The sequence below is a fragment of the Myxine glutinosa genome, chromosome 7, assembly GCF_964187855.1.
Source record: "Myxine glutinosa chromosome 7, kmMyxGlut1.1, whole genome shotgun sequence".
Taxonomy (NCBI): Eukaryota; Metazoa; Chordata; class Myxini; order Myxiniformes; family Myxinidae; genus Myxine; species Myxine glutinosa.
Window position 1 is genome coordinate 5384363 of NC_136267.1, and position 23658 is coordinate 5408020.

General features: G+C 41.6%; 1 protein-coding gene across 3 annotated transcripts in view; it reads right to left on the reverse strand.

Annotated features, from left to right (window-relative positions):
- Window positions 1–16652, reverse strand: part of LOC137412114 (E3 ubiquitin-protein ligase HECW2) — a 318934-nt gene extending 302282 nt beyond the window's left edge. For 2 of the 3 annotated variants that reach the window (XM_078781247.1, XM_078781243.1), the window contains exon 1: window positions 16515–16652. The gene's annotated coding sequence lies outside the window, so the exon portion shown is untranslated. Of the gene's footprint in view, window positions 1–10792; window positions 10932–16514 lie in introns of all 3 variants that reach the window. The other variant, XM_078781246.1, reaches the window with a different exon arrangement.
- Window positions 16653–23658: the final 7006 nt, after the last annotated feature.

The window sequence follows — 23658 nt, forward strand, 5'->3', positions numbered from 1 at the left end:
CGTGAGGAGAGGTAAAGGCAGCGTGAGGGAGGTGAGGGCAGCTTGAGGGGAGGTGAAGGCAGCGTGAGGGGAGGTGAAGGCAGCGTGAGGGGAGGTGAAGGCAGCGTGAGGGGAGGTGAAGGCAGTGTGAGGGGAGGTGAAGGCAGCGTGAGGGGAGTGCAATGAAAATGTATCGAAGTTGAACCCAGGTGTGATGCTCTCTCTAACCACTGAGAGGCGTCTATAAGAACTCGGACGACCATCTCTCCGAGACACTCCTGTGACATTTACTCCATGACATGTAGACTCGGATGGTGCGTACACGTAGATAATCTAGGCTTGCTTGCATTGATTGATATTACTGAACTTTCTCCATGATTCCATGATCCTGATATATCGCATGATTGTATTCTTACAGGATGTTGCCAGAGATCAAATTGTCATTAAACCTACTACCAGGTCAAAGTCGTGGAACTGATTTTCATTACAATTAATGACAATTTGTCTCGCCGTCCAATCGAGAACAAGAGGCGAACGGGAGCGACATGGCGGGACACAGAATGATCCAAGTGCCGCTCTTCGCAGCCGACCCACAAGCAGCGGACGCGGGCGCGGAGCTGACACATTGGCTGAAAACCTTGGATAATCAATACAAAGCTCAGGAAGCCTCCGTCACCAATGAAACGAAATTAGAGGTACTACAAACAAAGGTGCATCACAACGTGTACCGGGCGATCGAACAATGCTTGACATTCGATGCAGCCGTGACAGAGCTGAAGCGTATTTACATTAAGAAACGAAGCGCGGTTTATTCCCGGCATCTGCTCGCAATACGAAAACAAGAGCCCACGGAGACTTTAGATCACTTCGCGCAAGAGCTCCGGCATATGCTGACCGAGAGCGCACCGGAGGTGCGTACACATGAACAAGTTTGTGATGATCTTGTACGCGTTTCTTTCATCGCGGGACTCAGATCCCCAGTAGTCAGACAGAGACTTCTTGAAGAAGCCGACTTGACACTCGCTGAAGCACTACGGCTGGCTCACGTCTATACCCAAGCACGGGAACAATCCGACGCGTATGAACACCCATACGTCACTGCGGGAACATCTCGACAAGCTCGACCGGAGAGAGCGACCGTCGAGGACGCGGATGCAGCCACGGCATCTCTGCCAGAATCGGAGACCCCGGCCGCTCCCGAGAAGGAGTTTGAACCGGGCTTGACGGCCGCAGCAGCTGCCGGACCCAAACCCGGACGTAACGCTACGTGCTATTTCTGTGGGAACCGAAAACATCTCAGGTCTGTTTGCCCGGCTCGAGATGCGACATGTCATTTGTGCACAAAGACAGGGCATTTTGCAAAGGTTTGCCGATCGGCGACGCGGGGCAAACGAACCCGCTCGACAATGAATGTGCTTATCGCCGAGCCAGCGGGCCGAGCGAAGCGCGGGGCGCCTCGCCCAACTTTGATGAGGATCGCACCTCCTCGTGGGCCCCTGGCTGTGCGCTCGACCTTGGTGAGATTCATCGCGCCGACTAAACAAGTGGCGCAAAAACGACAGAACGCGGTGTGACCGTCCTTGGCCGGCATCCTTCCGCGCCCCTGCCAACTTTCCGGATCGGCCACCCGAGCGGCTAATGTTGGCTTTGAAACTCCGCGCGTGACACGAGCGCCATCCGGAGGCTGCTCGTATGAACTACAAGCTCCTGCTACGGCACGGAAAACTTTAGCTGGCTTTGAAACTCCGTGCGTGACACGAGCGCCATCCGGAGGCTGCACATACGAACTACAAGCTACTACGGCATGGAAAACTTTAGCTGGCGTTGCATCCACACGCGAGGCGCGATCACCTCGCCGAGATGACTCGATAACTGCAGGTCCACCTGGCCTGGCTCGGGCTATTATTCCACTTATGATCGAGGGAATTTTTGCTAATGCTTTGATCGATACAGGTTCCACAGATAGTTATGTTGATTATCGACTGGTGCAAAAACATGGATGGCCGATTCTTGGGACAAGACGTCGGATCTTTATGGCCTCTCAGGGGCTTTGGCTCAGCACAAAAGGGGAATGTCGATTGAAGCTTGTGATTAAGGGACGAATGTTTCCGGATTTGCATCTCATGGTCTTACCAGCATTATGTGCAGACGTTTTGCTAGGACATGATTTTCTCAAGCGACATGGACGGTTGGAAATGGAATTTGGTGGCACTGATACACTTGCTGTGTGCGCTCTTGCAAGGATGGAAATTGAGCCGCTGTTGCTGTTCCACAATATGACCATGGACTGGACACCTGTAGCGGTTAAATCGCGACGCTACTCACGAGCTGACGCGCAATTCATTGCGGAAGAAACGGCCTAGCTATTAAAGGAAGGTATCATAGAACCTAGTCGGTCACCATGGCGGGCCCAAGTTCTGGTGGTACGAAGTGAAGCGCATAGCAAAAACATGGTCATCGACTATTCGCAGACGATTAATCGATTTACCCAGCTGGACTCCTACCCCCTTCCGGGAATGGAATCCCTGGTTAGCCAGGTGGCCCAGTACTTGGTCTATAGCACTCTCGATCTGCGTAGTGCGTATCATCAAATCCCCATCTCCGAGGCCGACCGTATCTATACCGCGTTTGAATCAGGTCAAAGGTTATACCAGTTCACCCGGTTACCTTTCGGGATCACGAACGGGGTCGCGTGTTTTCAGAGGGCTATGGACGACCTCATCGCTAAAGAGAACTTGACCGACGTCTTTGTATATCTGGACAATCTCACGGTTTGCGGGCATGACCAGGAACATCATGATGCTAATCGGAAGCGCTTCCTCGAGGTCGCGCAGAGGTATCGCTTAACTATGAATGAGGCTAAATGTTGTTACTCCGCTCGCACGATAGATCTTCTGGGGTACACCGTGACCCACGGCTCTGTTGCTCCGGATAAGGAGCGTCTGCGACCCTTGCTCGACATGGCCCCACCATGCGATCGTGCTTCGCTGAAGCGTGCTCTCGGGCTGTTCGCCCACTATTCTAAGTGGGTACAAAATTTCTCCGTGAAACTCCGCCCACTTGTGGACTGTGAAGCGTTCCCCATGAGCCTTGATTGCAAGGCTGCTTTCCATGGCCTTAAGTTCGACATCGCTGGCGCTGCTGTGGCGACGATTGACGAAAACAAATCTTTCGTTTTGGAAAGTGATGCATCGGATCATGCGATAGCAGCGACTCTCTCCCAGGGGGGGGGGGGGGGTGCCCTGTGGCTTTCTTTTCGCGAACTCTCACCTCCGCTGAGCGGAGACATTCGTCTGTCGAAAAGGAAACGTACGCGATCGTCGAGTCGATCCGGCGTTGGCGTCCCTATTTGCTCGGACGATGCTTCCAAATTATCACGGACCAACAGAGCATTGCGTTTATGTACGACACCCTGCATGCTCAACGCATTAAGAATGAGAAAATCACTCGCTGACGCATCGAACTCGCCGATTTCTGCTACACCATCAAATATCGCCCTGGGAGGGATAACCTGGTTGCCAACGCCTTATCGCAGCCGGCAACGTGTGCGGGCTTCATATCTTTGGAGTATCTGCGCGCTTTGCACGACACTCTGTGCCATCCTGGGGTGACGCGTTTCGCTCATTTTGTGCGTTGTCGTAATCTGCCATACTCGGTTGAAGACATTTGCCAGGTCTGTCACAACTGTACTGTATGTGCTGAACTCAAACTGCGTTTTTACAACCCTCCTATGGGGACACTGGTCAGGGCAACTAGGCCGTGGGAGAGGTTGGCGATGGACTTCAAAGGGCCGCTGCCGGCGTCACCGGCATCGAGTAACTCTCGTTATCTGCTCACTATCATTGATGAGTTCTCGAGATACCCTTTCGCTTTCACATGCGCAGATATGACGGCCGCCACGGTTATACGGTGTCTGCAGAACTTGTTTTCTATGTTTGGGAATCTGGCCTATGCGCATACCGATCGAGGTGCGGTTTTCCTGTCCCAGGAGGTGAGGAGCTTCTTGCTTCAGCATAATGTCGCTTCTAGCTATACCACCCCGTATAGACCACAGGTGAATGGGCAGGTTGAACGCTTCAATGGGATTATATGGAGGGCCGTCACGCTAAGCCTTAGGTCCCTCGGCCGGGGCCTAGATAAATGGGCCTGGTCGTTACCTGCGGCGCTGAACTCAATCAGGACTTTACTGTGTACGGCCACCAACCAGACTCCTCACGAACGGATGTTTCATCACCCGAGGAGATCGGCTAGTATCCGACCTTTACCTAGTTAGCTTGCTGAGCCGGGGCCGGCCTACCTCAAACGTGCGGTTCGCACGAGCAAGTATGATCCACTAGTGGATACGGTGCAGGTACTCCAAGCTAATCCCGAGCATGCTCGCGTGTTGATGGCTGATGGACGCAAGTCCACTGTCTCCGTACGCCACCTGGCCCCTTGCGGGGACATCGACGAACCAATTTACGAGTCTATGGACTCTCCCGTGGCTCCGCCTATGGAGCATCTGCTGTCCGTCCCGCCGCCAAATACACCCCTGCCTGTAGGCACTGTGGTGCCACCTCCGTCACCTGCCTCAGGCGGCTACTCCGATGCGGGGGACTCCGGACTTGGGGATGTAGTACCCGGTAGTTTCCGGACCCGTGCTGGCAGGGAAATTCGTCGCCCCGATCGCTACGGATGGACCGACTGACATGTACTGACATCGCTACTCCACTAATGCTGCTGCGTGCTTGATTCCTGCCGAGCGGAAGTGTAGTTCTAACGGCGGGGAGAATGTTATGAAAATGTATCTAAGTTGAACCCAGGTGTGATGCTCTCTCTAACCACTGAGAGGCGGCTATAAGTACTCTGACGACCATCTCTCCGAGACACTCCTGTGACATTTAATCCATGACATGTAGACTCGGATGGTGCGTATACGTAGATAATCTAGGCTTGCTTGCATTGATTGATATTACTGAACTTTCTCCATGATTCCATGATCCTGATATATCGCATGATTGTAATCTTACAGGACGTTGCCAGAGATCAAATTGTCATTAAAACTACTACCAGGTCAAAGTCGCGGAACTGATTTTCATTACAGGGAGGTGAAAGCAGCGTGAGGTGAGGTGAAGGCAGCGTGAGGAGAGGTGAAGGCAGCGTGAGGAGAGGTGACGGCAGCGTGAAGAGAGGTGACGGCAGCGTGAGGAGAAGGTGAAGGCAGCGTGAGGAGAGGTGAAGGCAGCGTGAGGAGAGGTGAAGGCAGCGTGAGGAGAGGTGAAGGCAGCGTGAGGAGAGGTGAAGGCAGCGTGAGGAGAGGTGAAGGCAGCGTGAGGAGAGGTGAAGGCAGCGTGAGGAGAGGTGAAGGCAGCGTGAGGAGAGGTGAAGGCAGCGTGAGGAGAGGTGAAGGCAGCGTGAGGAGAGGTGACGGCAGCGTGAGGAGAAGGTGAAGGCAGCGTGAGGAGAGGTGAAGGCAGCGTGAGGAGAGGTGAAGGCAGCGTGAGGAGAGGTGAAGGCAGCGTGAGGAGAGGTGAAGGCAGCGTGAGGAGAGGTGAAGGCAGCGTGAGGAGAGGTGAAGGCAGCGTGAGGAGAGGTGAAGGCAGCGTGTGGAGAGGTGAAGGCAGCGTGAGGAGAGGTGAAGGCAGCGTGAGGAGAGGTGAAGGCAGCGTGAGGAGAGGTGAAGGCAGCGTGAGGAGAGGTGACGGCAGCGTGAGGAGAAGGTGAAGGCAGCGTGAGGAGAGGTGAAGGCAGCGTGAGGAGAGGTGAAGGCAGCGTGAGGAGAGGTGAAGGCAGCGTGAGGAGAGGTGAAGGCAGCGTGAGGAGAGGTGAAGGCAGCGTGAGGAGAGGTGAAGGCAGCGTGAGGAGAGGTGAAGGCAGCGTGAGGAGAGGTGAAGGCAGCATGAGAGGGGAAGGCAGCATGAGAGGGGAAGGCAGCATGAGGAGAGGGGAAGGCAGCATGAGGAGAGGGGAAGGCAGCATGAGGAGAGGGGAAGGCAGCATGAGGAGAGGGGAAGGCAGCATGAGGAGAGGGGAAGGCAGCATGAGGAGAGGGGAAGGCAGCATGAGGAGAGGGGAAGGCAGCATGAGGAGAGGGGAAGGCAGCATGAGGAGAGGGAAGGCAGCATGACGAGAGGGGAAGGCAGCATGAGGAGAGGGGAAGGCAGCATGAGGAGAGGGGAAGGCAGCATGAGGAGAGGGGAAGGCAGCATGAGGAGAGGGAAGGCAGCATGACGAGAGGGGAAGGCAGCATGAGGAGAGGGGAAGGCAGCATGAGGAGAGGGGAGGCAGCATGAGGAGAGGGGAGGCAGCATGAGGAGAGGGGAAGGCAGCATGAGGAGAGGGGAAGGCAGCATGAGGAGAGGGGAAGGCAGCATGAGGAGAGGGGAAGGCAGCATGAGGAGAGGTGAAGACAGCATTGAGGAGAAGGGAAGGCAGCATGAAGAGAGGGGAAGGCAGCGTAAGAAGAGATTATTTTTTCCAAATTTGCTCCTTTTAGATGTGGGGAATAACTACAGTGCCTTCAGAAAGTATTGTTGCATCAATAGCTCAACTAGCTCAACTAACGTCGAGCACGTTGGGCTTATTTTAACCGTTGAGACTAAAATCCCACGATGTACCAAAAGGATTTACTTCCTGTAAAGATGTTCCGAATGATGGAGTTATTATGCTTGTGTGCAGGCTGGGGAGAATCACAAGAACCTTAAAGCTTTTATAAACCAAATGGGTTTATTCCCAAACACAAAAGCAGGAGAAAATGAATTCAATAACCACTAAATTGACTTATAAAGGTAAACAACGAGGTAAAATAAGTCCTATAAAAGCTAAGGCGCCTCTCTCCAGTAACTAGCACAGACGGGTGAGGGACAAAACTGGGTGACTTATCTCTGGTGACAGCGGGGGAGGGGAGAATGGGTGTGGAGCAGGCGATGATGGGCAAGAGGATGGGCAGGGTGATGAGGAGACAGCAGGATGAACAGGAAAGGAGGAGACAAGAACAGCACCAGGCCAAGGCAGGCAGGATGACCTCCTTAAAATCTCTCCACCTTCTTAACATACTCCAAATTCCTCAGACCTCTCTCATTTCTCCTCACAAACAGTGAGCGAGCTCTCCCGAACCGTTCCCACTCCTCCAGGCTCCTCCCCCTGCTCCTCAGTACTCATGCAATCCTCTTGCGCCTTTTTAGCTCATCTCTCGTCTCCCTTGACAACCCTCTTTCCCTCCAGGTGTTGGGCTCCACCCCCTTCAGGAGTCAATCATAGCTCCGCTGGCCCCACCTCCCTCCCCCCTTCCACCCTCTCCCCTCACTCATTGCTGATCAGACTCTCATTAGTCTCTAGAGCACAGAAGAATGAGGCAAAGATAATAGGTTTTACACACATCTCCTTTACTTAATCCCTCGCTATCTATAACAAGCACCATCCTCTGTATTATATGGTACACAATCAAACAGACAAAACTTAAACTGACAGGTCCCTACTTCCTTAAATTGAGATTGGCTTCCCACTCATTTACAGACCATACTACTCTATACAGTGCTATCTCTTCTAAGGATTCCACTACCCCTCCCCCCCCACCCCCCCCCCCCCCATAAACATAACAGTATTCACACCCATTGACTTTTTCACATTTTGTTGTATTAGGCCAAGTTAAAAAAAAAAAATGTTTCTCGTCCGGACCTTTTTGAAAAAAGGAGGAGGGAGGCCCTTACTATTTACTATTTTCATTTTTTTTGCTATTTTTTTCCAAGATGGCTGCCATGAATTGAATGACCACTGCGGCTGACTTAAAGACTCTATAGTTTGTCCAATGTAATGTGAAACATGCCAGTGTTGATTGTTACCGAAAGGCCTGAATACACTAAACTCACAACTAGTACTAGGCCATCCAAGTATAGCGTTACAGCTACATATGGATTTTTTTAATTCACCAAGTATTTAAAAACAAGTACACTAGAAAATGTATGTCTTGATATGGCTTAAATATTTACGCTATACCCTGACGCCAACTTACTTTCGTTGTTTGGTATCCATCACCAATGTCATCTCCATCATCAAATTCTCCACTGGCAAATTTAGCGAAGAGATCGTTCAACGTTCGCTTCTCATCTACAACTGATCTCGCGAACCAAGACTTCAAAACTTTTGTCGACGAACGTATGCTTACACACACGAATATCGTCGTATTCCCTACTCAAATTTGTACCATTAAATGATTAAAAGTATGAAATGCAAGATTTTTACACGTAAATTGCACTTGCCCAGTGCACAACCGCTGCGAGAATTGACCGTCTTTAGCACAAAGTGTCTGCGTTAAGCACGGCATGTATTAACCAGGAAGTTCCGTTCGAGGGCGGGATCCATAATAGTTCAGATCATCAATGCACAAGATACGATCAGCAAACGCCCGGAAACGGCAAGTTTTAGACCGAGTTTCTTCGCAAAACGATTTTTTTTTAAACAAGTATATATTAAAAAAAAAAAGTATTAAATAGTAAATAAAAGTAGGCGCGACCAAAAAGGAAGCGGGCGGGGACGAGAAACATTTTTTTTTTTTTACTTGGCCTTACAGACAGATTTTAAAATGGATTCAATTGAGACTTTTTGACACATTTCTACACATAATACCCCATAATGTCAAGATGGAATTTTTATTCCTTTTTTTTTTCGAATTTTTTTACAATGAATGAATGAATGAATGAAATGAATGATCGTTTTAAGGCCATTTTCCCCGCTAGAGCAGGGGTTAGCCTTGCGGGCCCCAGGACAATCATGGTTCCCTGTTTGAGGCAATGTTTTTATGGCCGGATGCCCTTCCTGACGCCAACCCTTAGTCACCTCTTACGATGTGCAGGGATACAGTGTACCTATTCTAAACTGGGGTACACACCGGGAATGAATGAATGAAAAGCTGAAATGTCTTGAGTCAATAAGTATTTAACCCCTTTGCTATGACACTCAAAATTGAGCTCAGATGAATCCAATTTCCTTTGATCATCCTCGAGATATCTCGACAACTTGATTGGAGTCCACCTGTGGCCAATTCAATTGATTGGACATAATTTCGAAAGAAACACCTTTCAATACAAGATTCCACAGTTGACAGTGCATGTCAGAGCAGAAGCGCTACCACGAAGTCCAAGGAAATGTTCGTTAAACTTCGAGATAGAATTGTGAGGAGGCATAGATCTGGGGAAGGGTATAAAACAATTTCTAGAGTGTTGAAAGTTCCCAAGATCACAGTGAGCTTCATCATTAGGAAATGGAAAGAATATTGAACTACACAGACTCTTTCTAGAGCTGGCTACCTCACCAAACTGAGCAACCAGGCAAGAAGGACCTTGGTCAGGGAGGTGAACAAGAACCCAATGACCACTCTGACAAGAACTACAGAGATTCTTTGCCGAGATGGGAGAACCTGCCAGAAGGACAACAGTCTCTGCAGCACTTCACAAATCTTGGCTTTATTGGAGAGTGGCCAGACTCCTGAGAAAAAGGCACATGACAGCATGCCTGGAGTTTGCAAAAAGGCATGTGAAAGACTCAGAGCATGAAGCAAATTATTCTTGGGTCTGATGAGAAGACAATTTAACTCTTTTGCCTGAATGCAAAGTGCTACATCTGGCGGAAACCGAGCACAGCCCATCACCCATCTAAAACCATCCCTACCATGAAGTATAGTTATAGCAGCATCATGCTATGGGGATGCTTTTCAGCAGCAGGGTCTGGGAGACTTCTAAGGAGAGGGAACAATGAATGGGGCCAAATACAGGCAAACCCTGGAGGAGAACCTGCTTCAGAGTGCAAAAGAACATAGACTGTGACCAAGATTTACGTTCCAACAGGAAAAAATGACCCCAAGCATACAGCCAAAGCAACACCGGAATGGCTTCAGAACAAGAACGTGAAAATCCTTGGAGTGGACCAGCCAAAGCCCAGACTTGAATCCCATTGAGAATCTGTGGAAAAGAAGATTGATGTTCACCGACGCACCCCATCCAACTTGACAAAGCTTGAGCAAATCTGCCAGAAAGAATGGGAGAAACCCCAAATCCAGATGTGCAAAGCTGATAGACATTCCCAAGAAGACTCGAAGCTGTAATCGCTGCCAAAGGCACTTCTATGAAATGTTGACTCAGAGGGCTGAATACTTGTGTAAATCAGATAATACCTGAATTTCATTTTGAATTATTTTGTAAAATTTTCGAAAAAAAACTACCACTTTGACATGAAGGTGTATTTTGTTTAGATCAGTGACAAAAAAATATAATCTCAGTTTAATCCATTTTAAATTCTGGCTGTAACACAAGAAAATGTGAAAAGGTCAAGGGGTGTGAATACTTTCTGAAGGCCCTGTATTCTGTTAAGTAATTTCAAGCTGTTCTGCATGGCTAGAATCCATAACACAATCTCTCCAAGCTGTTGAACTTGATATCTTGAAAGTGTATGTATGTTCATGCTCAGGAGCTCTTATGTATGTTCCGTGGACACTGACAAGAAGCAGATCAATTCAACAAAATATTTGCAAAAGTTGAACAGTTGTCAGAAAGGTTGGATATTGACCTATCCATTCCCTGGCAATGTGGACAGCATACGTTTCGTTCAAATGTTGGTGGCTCAACCTTGGAGTGAAATACTTTTGTCGATCAATCTTCATGCCATAATTGGACTCAATCATTTCATCAATTGAGTGCCGGTTTGCTGCACAAAACAAAGGATTTTTTGTCTTTTTTGACATCACTCTGGGTACAAATGTTGAGCATGAAGAATTCAAAATACAAATTTCCAAAATCAATGAAGTGTACAGAATTGAAAGCATAAAAGCTGAAGTCATCACCTGGTTCGAGATGTGGTCCAAAAAGGAAGAACAAAGTGGTGAGGGATTTTAAAATGGACTGAATGAGTTGTTAGAGCACACTGATCTATTCCCTTCCATTCAGCGAGCAATTCTTATTGGTCTCATTACCAGAAACAACCTGCAGAGCACAAAGGTCTTTTAGCACAATGCCAAAGGGGAAAACATGGCTGAGGTCAACAATGGCAGATGTCTGGACTTTGCATGACGAGTGTTCATGGAGCAAAAGTTACAGTTAACAAGCACTAACTTTTTCAACAAGTGATATATAAATACACTTAACAAGAACTAACTTTTTCAAGAAGTGATGGATAAATACAGTTAACAAGCACTAACGTCTTCAACAAGTAATGGATTATTACAGTTATACAAGCTCCAACTTCTCCAACAAGTGATGGATAAATAAAGTTAACAAGAACTAACTTTTTCAACGATATATATAAATACACTTAACAAGCACAAACTTTTTCAACAAGTGATGGATTATTACAGTTATACAAGCACTAACTTCTTCAACAAGTGATGGATAAATACAGTTAACAAGCACTAACTTATTAAACAAGTGATGGCTAATTACACTTAACAAGCACCAACCTCTTCAACAAGTGATGGATTATTACAGTTATACAAGCACTAACTTCTTCAACAAGTGATGGATAAATACAGTTAACAAGCACTAACTTATTAAACAAGTGATGGATAAATACAGTTAACAAGCACTAACTTCTTAAACAAGTGATGGAGAAAGACCGTTAACAAGCACTAACTTATTCAACAACTGATGGATAAATACAGTCAACAAGCACCAACTTATTCAACAAGTGATGGATAAATAGTCAACAAGCACCAACTTATTCAACAAGTGATGGATAAATACAGTTAACAAGCACTAACTTATTAAACAAGTTATGGATACATTAGGACAAGACCAGAGACGTTTACAGTTTTTATTTGGTTAAACAAACGCATAACATCACCTTTGTCTGTTTGTTGTTTGCTTTTGTTGCTTGCTTTTGAAGTGCATAAAGCAGTAATGAGACAACAATAATCTGTTGGATTTTTAAAATGTCCTTTGTGTTTCCTTATTGTCGCTGTTTCAATTTTAATTTGCCCCCATATGCAATTTATATTGGGGACGCTCATGTGTATAACAACAGCTGGCCCACCAGACCTCTTAATAACGGCAGCACACATCGCTCTGTATGGCACGGAGGAATTTATATATTGATTACCGATTACAAACAATCAGGCGCTTGGTGTTGAATCAGCACCAGGTACCTCATCGCCCTGCATCGATTTCATTCTAATCAAAAACACTACCGCTACCAACGTTAATCAACAACACCACTGCATCGATTTCAACGTATAATCAACAACATCACCGCTTTGCACAAAAAAGGTGCAAAAGCCGATCCTAGCAACCACAGACCAATCAGCCTTCTCCCAATTATCAGCAAAGTCATGGAATCCATCATTGCTTCGGATATGAAATCTTTCCTCTTCTCCAATGGCTTGATCTCTGATCATCAATTTGGTTTCAGACCTGGTCACTCTACTCTGGACATGCTGCTTCTGCTGTCTCAACAATGGATGGGGGTCTTCAATGCCAAACAGGAAATTAGAGCTGTCTCCCTTGACATATCACGTGCCTTCGATACGGTCTGGCACCCCGCTCTGCTCTCCAAACTCTCCTCCTATGGTATCCATGGAAATCTCTACGCATGGCTTGCAGACTTCCTCTTTGGTCGTAGTCAACGTATGGCCTTGAATGCGTTTCTCTAATCTCGCCTGCCTGTTCTGGCTGGAATTCCTCAAGGCAGTGTTCTGGGCCCTGTGCTTTCTCTGGGCTTCATCAATGATCTCTGACTCTCTTGAAAATCCTCTCTATCTCTTTGCTGATGACTCCACTCTCTGACGCTCCATTCCTCATCCCTCAGATCGGCAGTCTGCAGCCTCCTCACACTCTGCAGACCTGGACAAAAATCACAGACTGGTCAAACAAGTGGAACATGTCTTTCAATCCTGACAAATCTCACACTCTCACTATGTCTCTCAGAAAAGACCGACTGGACAACCCTCCCATCTACTTTCTGAATAATCCTCTCCAAGAAGTTCTGTCACTCAAGGTTTTGGGTCTCACTATCTGCCATGATCTTTCCTGGGAAAATCACATTTCCAAGCTGGCCTCCAAAGCCAGTCGCTGACTGGGCATCCTCCGTCGTGCGAAGTCCTTCCTTAGCACACCTGAGCTCCTCAACACATATAAGGCTTTCATCCGCAGATCAATGGAATACTGTTCTACCCTCTGGGCTGGTGCTACTGCCTCACACCGAGCTCGTCTTCATGCTGTTGAAACCAAAGCGTTCAGAATCATTGGAATCTCCCACGATGAAGCTAACTCCAATGGCCTTTCACTCACTCGGCGCAGGCAGGTAGGTAGGTAGGTAGGTGGTCTTTCTGTCTTCTACGACTCCTTTCGGCCTAGCTCCCGCAGCTCTATCTGTGCTCTGTCCCCCAAATATTCCTACAGGTCACACAAGATCTGCCAGCAACCCTCTTCTGGTGAAATTGCCAAAATCAAGACTCTCTGCTCACCTTCACTCTTTCATTCCCCTTTTCTCCCACCTCTGGAACAAACTCCCTCACTCTCTTCAATCCCACTCCTCCCTCCAGGTATTTAAAAACAGCTGTTCACCACCATCTCTTATCTTCCCCTATCCAAAACCTTGATCACTTCTAGCCCCGTTACTTCACCCCCAGATCCACTTTTTTTCAAATACCGACCTCTTTCCTGGAATTTCTGGCAGTGTCCATGTGTTTTATACCTCACCCCTCCCCCCCCCCCCCCCTTCCCATGCCTCCTCCCCCCAAGCCCTCTCCCTCCCACAGATCTTCCGATTTCCCTGTTCTCGGCTGTTGTACTTGTGTGCTTCCCTCTCTATCCTCATCTTGTCTCCCGCTCCCTTTATTGTATGTTTTGTGTGTCCGTTTTTCTTTTTTGTGATTGATATTAGGTCTTACACGAGCCTCGACCTTGTAGACAAAAAAAATAAATTAAAACACACCGCGGTGCACAGCTATGTCCTGACCCTATATGTTGTACATCGTGACACATGATCTCCAACAACACAACACTAGTCAGGTATAGATTATATAGCACCATGATCACCCAGCTGTACACAATTATCGATTAATTATTGATTACACAGCACGAGTTAGATACGGATTACATAGCACCTTGATCGTCCGGCTGTACACAATTATCGATGACACAGCACTATATATCGATTACATAGCATGAAGATCATCCGACTATCTTCCGATTTCCCTGCCTTCTTTCCCATGGATTACATAGCACCTGGCTGTACACAATTATCGATTACACAGCACTAGTTAGATATGGATTACATAGCACAAAGATGGTCCGGCTATACACAATTATCGATTACACAGCACTAGTTACCCTCGCCAGTGGAGAGGGCATTGTATTTGAGTCCGTTTGTTTGTCCGTTTGTCTGTCTGTTTGTCCACACAGAATAAATATGATTTTCTCTGCAACCGTTGGTCCGATTGACAGAAAATTTTCACCATAGGTGCAACTCCAGCTGTAGAATTTTTTTTAATGCTAATTATGACGTCATAGGTCACGTGGTTTGGCCGCCATCTTCGAAAAACCGAAAAACTTTGCACCACTATATCTTCGAAAGTGCTGAATAGAAAAAATTGAGACATGGCTCATTGTAAAGAACTCTCCATGGGGAATAAAATTTGTTAATGATGATGTCATAGGTGCCTCCATTATGATCTCATAATTCGCCAAGTACAAAACTTCATCCAATCGAGATGAAATTTCTTGAGCGCCATGTTGGCATTAACTGATGTAGAAAAAGTAGATGCCATCATCGGTCACGTGGTTCGGCCGCCATATTTGATCTAACACAAAAGCCTTAAAAACCACTGAAAATACATCCTGGCGAGGGTTTGCAATCTCTGATTGCTCTTTTTCTTGTTAGATATGGATTACATAGCGCGAATATCATCCGGCTATACACAATTATCGGTTACACAGCACGAAGATGGTCCAGCTATACACAATTATCGATTACACAGCACTAGTTACCCTCGTGAGAGAAGAGGGTATTGCATTTGAGTCCGCTTGTTTGTTTGTTTGTCTGTGTTTGTCCGCACAGAATAAATATGATTTTCTCTGCAACAGTTGGTCCGATTGACAGGAAATTTTCACCATAGGTGCAGGTGCACCTGCAGAATTTTTAATGATAATTATGACTTCAGAGGTCACGTGGTTCGGCCGCAATTTTGGAAAAACCGAAAAACTTTGCACCTCTATATTTCCGAAAGCGCTGCATAGAAAAAATTGAGACATGGCTCATTGTAAACAACTCTCCGTGGGGAATAAAATATGTTAATGATGATGTCATAGGTGCCTTTTTGACGTCATAATTCGACAAGTACAAAACTTCATCCGATCAAGATGAAATTTATTGAGCGTCATCTAGGGATAAATTGGTGAAGAAAAAAAAATAACGATGACGTTATCAGTCACGTGGTTCAGCCGCTGTGTTTGTTTTAACACAAAAGCCTTTAAAAAAAACACTGAAAACACGTCCTGGCGAGGGTCTACAATCTGATTGCTCTTTCTTGTTAGATATGGATTACATAGCACCTGGCTCTACACAATTATCGATTACACAGCACGAGTTATGAATGACATAGCACCTGGCTCTGCACAATTATCGATTACACAGCACCAGTTAGATATGAATTACATACCACCTGGCTCCACACAATTATCGATTACACAGCACGAGTTATGAATTACATAGCACCTGGCTCTACACAATTATCGATTACACAGCACGAGTTATGAATGACATAGCACCTGGCTCTACACAATTATAGATTACACAGCACCAGTTAGATATGAATTACATACCACCTGGCTCCACACAATTATCGATTACACAGCACGAGTTATGAATTACATAGCACCTGGCTCTACATAATTATCGATTACACAGCACGAGGTATATATGGATTACATAGCACCTGGCTCTACACAATTATCGATTACACCGCACGAGTTATGAATGACATAGCACCTGGCTCTACACAATTATCGATTACACAGCACCAGTTAGATATGAATTACACACCACCTGGCCCTACACAATTATCGATTACACAGCACCAGATATGAATTACATAGCACCTGGCTCTGCACAATTATCGATTACACAGCACTAGATATGGATTACATAGCACCTGGTTCTACACAATTATCTATCGCTTACACAGCACTCCGAACGTGCCTCTGGGTGCGCAGCGTCTGTGTGCATATAACTATAAGCACAACACGCAGTACTAATGTGGAGAACCTTAACAACAGGAGGCGGCCTTTAAATACGATAAATCGAAATAATTTCATAGCATACAGTTATGTATTGAAATAAACGGTAAGGAGCTACTGTACAGTGTACAAGCACGCAGAAGGAAGCAGGGGAGTACAGTAGTGCTTCGGTCCGTGCTGAAACCGAGTGCTCCTCCTCCCGATCTCCCAGATAGGATTTCGACTTTGGCATCTCAGCTCGACCGAGTGCACCGTCTCGACGCGTCAGTGCATCGCCAAGAACGCACATTTATACCGCTATTTCATCGGTCCGAAAGGAACTTATCCACTACTCACATTTCCTGCTGAGGGACGGTCACGAGCTACCAGGAAAGCGGCGGAGTGATTTTGCCGCCGCAGGATGCGCTCCGGTCATTCCGCTGTATTGTTCCGCTACGAGGTCCGGACCGGGGGGCGGAGTCTGCGCATGACGTCAGACATGCCAAAGGCGTGTGAAGTCAGTGTTTTGGTACTGTACAAATAAAAGTTGCTTTAATTTACTTTCCAAAACGGAGTATTCGGTTTTATAGTATGCATAGCATAATCCATCATTAGGATAATACAACTATAATAATAATGATGATGATCATGGAGTATCATTGGGACAATACAACTATAATAATAATGATGATGATCATGGAGCATCATTAGGACAATACAACTATAATAATAATGATGATGATCATGGAGCATCATTAGGACAATACAACTATAATAATAATGATGATGATCATGGAGAATCATTAGGATAATACAACTATAATAATCATGATGATGATCATGGAGAATCATTGGGATAATACAACTATAATAATCATGATGATGATCATGGAGAATCATTGGGATAATACAACTATAATAATCATGATGATGATCATGGAGAATCATTAGGATAATACAACTATAATAATCATGATGATGATCATGGAGAATCATTAGGATAATACAACTGTAATAATCATGATGATCATGGAGCATCATCACGAATTACCATAATACAACTGTAATAATCATGATGATCATGGAGCATCATCACGAATTACGATAATACAACTGTAATAATCATGATGATCATGGAGCATCATTAGGATAATACAACTATAATAATCATGATGATCATGGATTATCATCACGAATTACGATAATACAACTATAATAATCATGATGATCATGGATTATCATCACGAATTACGATAATACAACTGTAATAATCATGATGATCATGGAGCATCATTAGGATAATACAACTATAATAATCATGATGATCATGGATTATCATCACGAATTACGATAATACAACTATAATAATCATGATGATCATGGATTATCATCACGAATTACGATAATACAACTGTAATATCATGATGATCATGTATTATCATCACGAATTACGATAATACAACTGTAATATCATGATGATCATGGATTATCATCACGAATTACGATAATACAACTGTAATAATCATGATGATCATGGATTATCATCACGAATTACGATAATACAACTGTAATAATCATGATGATCATGGAGCATCATCACGAATTACGATAATACAACTATAATAATCATGATGATCATGGAGCATCATCACGAATTACGATAATACAACTGTAATATCATGATGATCATGGATTATCATCACGAATTACGATAATACAACTGTAATATCATGATGATCATGGATTATCATCACGAATTACGATAATACAACTGTAATAATCATGATGATCATGGAGCATCATCACGAATTACGATAATACAACTGTAATAATCATGATGATCATGGAGCATCATCACGAATTACGATAATACAACTGTAATAATCATGATGATCATGGAGCATCATCACGAATTACGATAATACAACTGTAATAATCATGATGATCATGGAGCATCATTAGGATAATACAACTGTAATAATCATGATGATCATGGATTATCATCACGAATTACGATAATACAACTATAATAATCATGATGATCATGGATTATCATCACGAATTACGATAATACAACTATAATAATCATGATGATCATGGATTATCATCACGAATTACGATAATACAACTATAATAATCATGATGATCATGGATTATCATCACGAATTACGATAATACAACTATAATAATCATGATGATCATGGATTATCATCACGAATTACGATAATACAACTATAATAATCATGATGATCATGGATTATCATCACGAATTACGATAATACAACTATAATAATCATGATGATCATGGATTATCATCACGAATTACGATAATACAACTATAATAATCATGATGATCATGGATTATCATCACGAATTACGATAATACAACTATAATAATCATGATGATCATGGATTATCATCACGAATTACGATAATACAACTATAATAATCATGATGATCATGGATTATCATCACGAATTACGATAATACAACTATAATAATCATGATGATCATGGATTATCATCACGAATTACGATAATACAACTATAATAATCATGATGATCATGGATGATCATCACGAATTACGATAATACAACTATAATAATCATGATGATCATGGATTATCATCACGAATTACGATAATACAACTATAATAATCATGATGATCATGGATGATCATCACGAATTACGATAATACAACTATAATAATCATGATGATCATGGATTATCATCACGAATTACGATAATACAACTATAATAATCATGATGATCATGGATTATCATCACGAATTACGATAATACAACTATAATAATCATGATGATCATGGATGATCATCACGAATTACGATAATACAACTATAATAATCATGATGATCATGGATTATCATCACGAATTACGATAATACAACTATAATAATCATGATGATCATGGATGATCATCACGAATTACGATAATACAACTATAATAATCATGATGATCATGGATTATCATCACGAATTACGATAATACAACTATAATAATCATGATGATCATGGAGCATCATCACGAATTACGATAATACAACTATAATAATCATGATGATCATGGATTATCATCACGAATTACGATAATACAACTGTAATAATCATGATGATCATGGATTATCATCACGAATTACGATAATACAACTATAATAATCATGATGATCATGGATGATCATCACGAATTACGATAATACAACTATAATAATCATGATGATCATGGATTATCATCACGAGTTACGATAATACAACTATAATAATCATGATGATCATGGAGCATCATCACGAATTACGATAATACAACTATAATAATCATGATGATCATGGATTATCATCACGAATTACGATAATACAACTGTAATAATCATGATGATCATGGATTATCATCACGAATTACGATAATACAACTATAATAATCATGATGATCATGGATGATCATCACGAATTACGATAATACAACTATAATAATCATGATGATCATGGAGCATCATCACGAATTACGATAATACAACTGTAATAATCATGATGATCATGGATTATCATCACGAATTACGATAATACAACTATAATAATCATGATGATCATGGAGCATCATCACGAATTACGATAATACAACTGTAATAATCATGATGATCATGGAGCATCATTAGGATAATACAACTGTAATAATCATGATGATCATGGATTATCATCACGAATTACGATAATACAACTATAATAATCATGATGATCATGGATTATCATCACGAATTACGATAATACAACTATAATAATCATGATGATCATGGATTATCATCACGAATTACGATAATACAACTATAATAATCATGATGATCATGGATTATCATCACGAATTACGATAATACAACTATAATAATCATGATGATCATGGATTATCATCACGAATTACGATAATACAACTATAATAATCATGATGATCATGGATTATCATCACGAATTACGATAATACAACTATAATAATCATGATGATCATGGATTATCATCACGAATTACGATAATACAACTATAATAATCATGATGATCATGGATTATCATCACGAATTACGATAATACAACTATAATAATCATGATGATCATGGATTATCATCACGAATTACGATAATACAACTATAATAATCATGATGATCATGGATTATCATCACGAATTACGATAATACAACTATAATAATCATGATGATCATGGATTATCATCACGAATTACGATAATACAACTATAATAATCATGATGATCATGGATGATCATCACGAATTACGATAATACAACTATAATAATCATGATGATCATGGATTATCATCACGAATTACGATAATACAACTATAATAATCATGATGATCATGGATGATCATCACGAATTACGATAATACAACTATAATAATCATGATGATCATGGATTATCATCACGAATTACGATAATACAACTATAATAATCATGATGATCATGGATTATCATCACGAATTACGATAATACAACTATAATAATCATGATGATCATGGATGATCATCACGAATTACGATAATACAACTATAATAATCATGATGATCATGGATTATCATCACGAATTACGATAATACAACTATAATAATCATGATGATCATGGATGATCATCACGAATTACGATAATACAACTATAATAATCATGATGATCATGGATTATCATCACGAATTACGATAATACAACTATAATAATCATGATGATCATGGAGCATCATCACGAATTACGATAATACAACTATAATAATCATGATGATCATGGATTATCATCACGAATTACGATAATACAACTGTAATAATCATGATGATCATGGATTATCATCACGAATTACGATAATACAACTATAATAATCATGATGATCATGGATGATCATCACGAATTACGATAATACAACTATAATAATCATGATGATCATGGATTATCATCACGAGTTACGATAATACAACTATAATAATCATGATGATCATGGAGCATCATCACGAATTACGATAATACAACTATAATAATCATGATGATCATGGATTATCATCACGAATTACGATAATACAACTGTAATAATCATGATGATCATGGATTATCATCACGAATTACGATAATACAACTATAATAATCATGATGATCATGGAGCATCATCACGAATTACGATAATACAACTATAATAATCATGATGATCATGGAGCATCATCACGAATTACGATAATACAACTGTAATAATCATGATGATCATGGAGCATCATTAGGATAATACAACTGTAATAATCATGATGATCATGGATTATCATCACGAATTACGATAATACAACTATAATAATCATGATGATCATGGATTATCATCACGAATTACGATAATACAACTATAATAATCATGATGATCATGGATTATCATCACGAATTACGATAATACAACTATAATAATCATGATGATCATGGATTATCATCACGAATTACGATAATACAACTATAATAATCATGATGATCATGGATTATCATCACGAATTACGATAATACAACTATAATAATCATGATGATCATGGATTATCATCACGAATTACGATAATACAACTATAATAATCATGATGATCATGGATTATCATCACGAATTACGATAATACAACTATAATAATCATGATGATCATGGATTATCATCACGAATTACGATAATACAACTATAATAATCATGATGATCATGGATTATCATCACGAATTACGATAATACAACTATAATAATCATGATGATCATGGATTATCATCACGAATTACGATAATACAACTATAATAATCATGATGATCATGGATTATCATCACGAATTACGATAATACAACTATAATAATCATGATGATCATGGATGATCATCACGAATTACGATAATACAACTATAATAATCATGATGATCATGGATTATCATCACGAATTACGATAATACAACTATAATAATCATGATGATCATGGATGATCATCACGAATTACGATAATACAACTATAATAATCATGATGATCATGGATTATCATCACGAATTACGATAATACAACTATAATAATCATGATGATCATGGATTATCATCACGAATTACGATAATACAACTATAATAATCATGATGATCATGGATGATCATCACGAATTACGATAATACAACTATAATAATCATGATGATCATGGATTATCATCACGAATTACGATAATACAACTATAATAATCATGATGATCATGGATGATCATCACGAATTACGATAATACAACTATAATAATCATGATGATCATGGATTATCATCACGAATTACGATAATACAACTATAATAATCATGATGATCATGGAGCATCATCACGAATTACGATAATACAACTATAATAATCATGATGATCATGGATTATCATCACGAATTACGATAATACAACTATAATAATCATGATGATCATGGATGATCATCACGAATTACGATAATACAACTATAATAATCATGATGATCATGGATTATCATCACGAGTTACGATAATACAACTATAATAATCATGATGATCATGGAGCATCATCACGAATTACGATAATACAACTATAATAATCATGATGATCATGGATTATCATCACGAATTACGATAATACAACTGTAATAATCATGATGATCATGGATTATCATCACGAATTACGATAATACAACTATAATAATCATGATGATCATGGAGCATCATCACGAATTACGATAATACAACTATAATAATCATGATGATCATGGAGCATCATCACGAATTACGATAATACAACTATAATAATCATGATGATCATGGATTATCATCACGAATTACGATAATACAACTGTAATAATCATGATGATCATGGATTATCATCACGAATTACGATAATACAACTATAATAATCATGATGATCATGGATGATCATCACGAATTACGATAATACAACTATAATAATCATGATGATCATGGATTATCATCACGAGTTACGATAATACAACTATAATAATCATGATGATCATGGAGCATCATCACGAATTACGATAATACAACTATAATAATCATGATGATCATGGATTATCATCACGAATTACGATAATACAACTGTAATAATCATGATGATCATGGATTATCATCACGAATTACGATAATACAACTATAATAATCATGATGATCATGGAGCATCATCACGAATTACGATAATACAACTATAATAATCATGATGATCATGGATTATCATCACGAATTACGATAATACAGAGCAATGGTGATGCTGAAGCAGTGGCGATTGTTACCTTTCCTGCGTTAAATTCCGCAATTGTCGAAAATCATATGAAAACGTACAATTATAAAACAACATGTATTTCACAACAACGAAACATGATAATGCTTACTTTTAAACAGTTTTACATGATTGTGAACAGTTTTACATGATTTTAACCGCTATAATAATGAGTGATCCAACACAAAATATTTCCAAACGGATTTCTTGATGCTGT